Source organism: Centroberyx gerrardi, chromosome 8 (assembly GCF_048128805.1).
Source record: "Centroberyx gerrardi isolate f3 chromosome 8, fCenGer3.hap1.cur.20231027, whole genome shotgun sequence".
Lineage (NCBI taxonomy): Eukaryota > Metazoa > Chordata > Actinopteri > Beryciformes > Berycidae > Centroberyx > Centroberyx gerrardi.
The window spans coordinates 17,156,886-17,162,885 of record NC_136004.1 but is presented as its reverse complement, the minus strand read 5'-3'; positions in this window follow the sequence as shown (position 1 = coordinate 17,162,885).

The window sequence follows — 6,000 nt, the reverse complement described above, 5'->3', positions numbered from 1 at the left end:
TTATGTTCATAATTTCTGACTAGATTATCTTATTTTTATAAGAAAAAACAGGTTAGTTAAATTCCCATTCAGTGAATGGTATTGCAGATACTCGTATTGCTTTCTTTCTGTCTGAGGATGTAAAGACGGCTTGCAGCCTGTAGTAATTTATTTAGACTGTGAGTGGTTGTCTCAACTCCCTGAAGAGCTTTGGTATTTCATTCAGCCAGCTGAGATCTTTGAATCATGACTTGAATAAGGTCACTAATTGAGAAGTTTTGTACCAGTTTTGTATTAGAAAGTGCAGAGATGTTTGTGATAAGCAGTGTGTGTATTTGTTATGTTTATATACATCCATCTAAACTGACACACATCCCACTGAAGAAAGACAAGTGAACTGGATGAGTGTAAAACATCTTCTCTTGTACTTTAATGGATACACCACAGGGATTACAACCACTATAACCAGGAGTATTAGTTGAGGGAGCCCCTTACTCTGTTACAGAGGAGAACATTATATAAGGAGGTTTTGGGAGTTATGTCATCTTTCCAAGGGTCACAATGAAAGAATAACTGATTTGTTAGGAAAAGAATAGTTGAACATTAGATATTTTCTCATTGTCATGCCAAATTCAAACCAGACATCCGAGGAAGCTGAAAGGAGTTTACAAATCTTGGCACCTCACTCACTGGAATATATATTTACAAACTGCCAATGAAGCGGTTTGTACCATAATACCAGTCTTACTGTTATCTTGTTAAGCACACCGCCAGGCAGACTTTCTGCTGCAGCAGATGTACACATTCATTCAAAAGATCAAGTGAAAACTAAGTATATCGCTCTCGCTTTAATCAAACGCAGCACAGACATGTTTACTGTTATCAGTGTCACTGCAGATTAAGAGAAAACTATTTATCTAAACTCTCTCATAGATCTCACCAAAATATACGTTCTAGCTTTGGGTAGGAAACAAGCTTTTGAATTAAGGAAATTAAACCAATAAGATACAAACAGAAATGTCATAAATTATGCAGCTATGATAATCCAATATGACCCAGGCTCTGCGGTTTTATGTGATCATCTGTGCGGCTTTACCATCTAAATCCTGTTAGAGTGATCAGAAATATCCTATGGCTGAGAAAAAGTCAATTAGCAACACTAATCCTCAAAGTGACCTGGGCTCATGAGGAGATTGCTGCATGTAATCAGAATGTCATATCATTACAGTTTCCCTCCAAAGTTAGATGATGATAATAACATCGGTCCAATCTGGCATCACTTATATCTAAGACAGAGTAATAACTGAATATCTGAAATGGTAATATGCTTAAAATAATGAGCTAGAAGAAGTTCTGGTGGGCGGTGGAGAAACTTTTGTGTCATGTTTCAAGTCACGCAGGACAGTAAGGCAGCTGGGTGGAGGCCTCTGTCCTCTGAAGCAAGCGGAGCTGTGGAAGCAGATAGTGGAGCTCTGGCTGCCTGATTCTGGGGGTTTACATGCCGGCCTTGCAGATGTGAAGCTGGAGGAAATGGATGATGCCGCTGGCTATTTGTTTTTGCATTACGTATTGGAGGCGGTCTCCAGATGGGAGCCTCATGTATAATTACCATAGGGCCCGCAATGATGAATCAGATGTCAGTGGCATCAGATGGCCCTCGCCCGTCAACTACCACCTGCCAGCAACTTACACATGCGAAAACCCACATGTGACTTCAAAGCACATGTGCTTTTTGGACACAGTGTTGGTTTTCATATGTGAACTTTTCTTTTTCACATTGTATCCTGACATCACGTGACAGTTTTTACTTCAGATGTCAATTCATAGGTGATAAGTGGGTTTTTTTCACATGTGAAATTTTTTTTCAGGTTTTCACCTGCCATTACATATGACTTGACATATGATTTGTTTCATATGTGAAAACTTAATTTCACATGCAAAGAGACAATTCACAGATGCAAATGTCATTTTCACACGGGAAATGAGAAACTTCACATGTTCACATAGGAAAACCAACATGTGACCAAAAAGCACATGTGCATTGAATTCACATGTGGGTTTTCACATGTGAATCAATGCTCGGTTTGTCAGTGGCACAAAAGTGCCACTGACAAACCGAGCATTGATTTGTGACTTTTAATACTGCTGGCTTTTGATTCATACATTACAACTGACTATTGCCATATGAGTTCCTAACTGTAGGATGTGGGAAGGCCTCAAATAATCCTACTTTAATAGGATAACACCTGTATGAGTCACATCAAGGCTTTTGTTGAATAATTTCCCCCCTGCCACAGAATCATATTCAGCCTGCATTCACAAAGGCTCATAAACAAGTTACAACTAACGACAAGTAGACAATTTCCGGGGAGTACGTCTGAGCAATAATGTTACCAAAGAAACTGAACAAAGTCACCAGCCAGCCATCTCACTTCCCCTCTTGGTGGGTGAAGGAAATAATTAGCCACCCACGGTTGCTGAGTCATCCTTGTGTGCTGGAAGATGTGGCTGTTAGTGTTGGAATTGGTTCGTTTGACAGAGCCAGTGGCTTGTCCACCCACTCCCCTGAATGGCATAGGGCAATGTGGAAGTGAAATAATAAGTCGAACAGCGAGAAGCGCCCGAGGGAGGTCCCCGGTAATGGCTGCCCCTCAGCGGAGACCTGAGATCTCCGAGCTATTTCTGTCTCCTGTCTTTTCACGGGATCATTTGTTCACCTGTTGGCCCTGCTGAGTTCCCCAGGCATGTGACTAGCCTGGAGGAACAAGCCGACCACACGAGACCGCCTGAGGGAGATCATCTCCAGGCTGATGTTACTGACACAGGCTTTAATCTGCCGCCGCTGACAAACAAGCAAATATGACACTGATGAGGACAAGAGCGCCATGCCAATCGCCTGGAAAACAGATCACAAATATGAATATCTGTGCCTGTCTATTATAATGACTCTCCATGCCAAAACAAATGTTCTGTCTCTCTCTCTCTCTCTCTCTCTCTCACACACACACACACACACACACACTGAGTATCCTCTTTGTTCAGTCATTCATAAAGGGTGCCTCTATGTGAAATGCCTCCCCTCGGGGGGCTGTGTCAATAAGTTAAAGAGGAAGGACAGATAAGAGCATAAAGTGAATTAATCGTGTCCAGTCTCTCCAGACCATGGGCAGGAAGTCATGCGGAAAAAGCGTCTCTCCCTTCTGCCTAATCGTTTCTGTATTCCTCCGGAGTTTAGGAAGGACAGCATACTAAAAAAGCGATTCTCCACTCTACCTCCCTCCAAGTTGGTGTGTATACGGCATAAGCTTCCAGGAAAATTAATTATCCACGATGCTGGTTTCTGTGCTGTAGGGTTTTTTTGAACAGACCCTATGGCATATGTGGCAGCTGAGCCGATCTGCGGACGAGGCAGTAATAGTTAGTGGGGTCAAGGACAGACAACTCAGATGTCAGAGTGACCTGATGAGATAATAAGCATGTGGTGTATCTGAAAGGTTTTGTATGACAACACAACGTTTCTATTCATTTATATTTTGCGGCGAGAAGAAAAAGTGATTTAGCTAGCAAAATGATTAGGACTGCACTTGGCATTTTAGAGTAGTTATTTTCTATTTGAGAGGATGTAAATAACAGCAAAACAGAACTATTTTTGTGATATTTCTTATATTGGCTCTTGAGGAAAGCATCAAATTCTGGGTATACCTGAAAGCACAAAGTAAAATATAAGTATTTAGTTGTTAAAGATTGCATTGACCAAAGGCATATCCAAATTATATTTAGGAAAAGGGATAAGTTCCTGAAATATATCATTCTGTAGCTCTAACATATGGTCCATCCAGGCTGCAAACATGTTAGCATTTTGTCAATCATGGACTTAAGTTAACTGCAATTTTTTTAAGAAGGACCATAGGGAGCGGAGTCTCACTGTGCACTGGGCCTTTCAGGGAGAAAGACCGACTGCTGGACCATGCAGAGCTGGACTGTGAGTGAACCCTTGACTATTGTGTGTGTGTGTGTGTGTGCGAATCAGGAGAATTTTGAGGCCGTAAGAGTAAGTTTTTTGCTGTGGACTGTTTGATCTCTTTGACTGAGTCTAGACGGAAGAAGAACTCCTGGCCCGACGGAGGAAGGACCACTGACACCAACCACAGACAATTACTGTATGTTTTGTATTACCTGCCTGGGAAAAGGAGGTCTTTATGTGCTCAATTCAGAGCTGGAATATTTGGCCTTCATTTTGAGACAGGCCGGTATGTGGGCACCACTGAGGAGGACAGACTGTATTGTCTATGTGAACTCAAAGAAATTGAAAATGAAACTGACTTTGTATTTTCCCTTCTATGACGCCATTAGGAAGAGTTTTTTAACAAAGTTGATTTAAAAAAAATTTAATTCACGTGGTTGAAAAACGGAAATGGCTCTTTCAATATGAAACTTTCTCTTCTGCTACTTTTTTAGAAAAGGCTTGGTCGATGAGGAGGGCAATTTACAAGTAAAAATTATTCCATGTGCCTATGTGTATGTATGAATATGTATGTGTGGGTATGTATGCATGTATATACAGTATATGCTCATATATTAGCCCTTTTTATAGACATATGTGCTTCTTTTTGTTTTGTTTTGAGCTGAACACACCTCTAGTAAGGCCTGGCAGCCCACAAAAGACAATCATTTTGTAAGAGAAGGCATCAGTTTCTTCAAATTGTGGATATTGTATTTTGAAGCAAACCCCTCCTTGTAGATAGGCATTTGGGATGCTGACAGTCAGGGAGGCCCTTCTTCCTGCCAGTGCAGCTCTGCTTCACTCTGTCATCCATTTTACTGCCCACTCATCCCTGCCTTCTGAGCCATCCATACTCGGAGAGTGCAAAGAGCGTCACCATCCCTCTCCCTCTGACTGTCTAACGAGATCCTCTATCTCTGACACCCAGCTCTGTCACCCAGAACAAAGCCTCCACTCAGACAGAAAGGCAGGCAGACTGGCGGCTCCAAAGCCGGTCCGCAGAGGCTGGAGAGAGGAGAGGGAGACGGGGAGAGAGAGAGAGAGAGAGAGAGAGAGAGAGAGAGAGAGAGAGAGAGAGAGAGAGAGAGAGAGTCAGAGACCGAGGCGTCTGTGCCAGAGGGATTTATTTCCTGGCCTGACAGGTCTCTTTTTCTCTCCAGGTGGGCAGATGGATTTTCTACCTCTTGAAGCAGAGTCCCTGCAAGTAACCAAAAGACAGGTTGGTATTTTAATAGTCTGTGATGGGTCACTCTGTATTCGTGAGGCCTCCTCTGTTGGGGCTTCTCTGTGCGCTGGAGTGCGCTTTAAGTTAACATGTCACCTAATCTAAAGATCACGCTGTTGCATGCAGCGAACCTTTCCTTTACAAAATTTGTAAAAAAAACATATTAAAAAAGTATTTTATGGAGACAAAGATTCATGTACCATGCATTACATCATTTGACACCACTGATACAGGAGATAAAATAAAGGAATGTGTTACAAGTAACAGGCACCTAACTTGTTTTTGTAAGATTGTTTCATTCTGATAATAATCCCAAAGTGACATGAGGCATTTAATTGCATCAACACAGCAAAATTGGAATTAGTATTCTTCACTGATTTAATCTCCACACCCACACAGTTTGATCTATTTCCACAGCTGAGCAGTTTTAGCTCATATGAGCATATGCCAGATGGGCATGGAATTAGTCCACAATATGACCCGAGGGTCATTCATTTCATGCCATCGTTTCTCCTTCATCAGTCGCTCATTCTGCCACATCACTTCCTTTTCAATTAAAGCCTATTCTAAACTGGATTGTTGTGGATTCTTATCTGGAGAAGTGGCTAAGAGTTCACTGCTTTGAAGCTCATCTGTGGTTCGTTCTGCAGCAATAGCCAGAGAACACAACACACCAAGAACAGAGCAAAATTACTGTAAACACACATTTAACATTCAAAAATTTGGACGTTAAATCCACACAGGGTCCACTGAAATTTAACCATACCTCTTTATTCAGCATCAGCTAGTTATT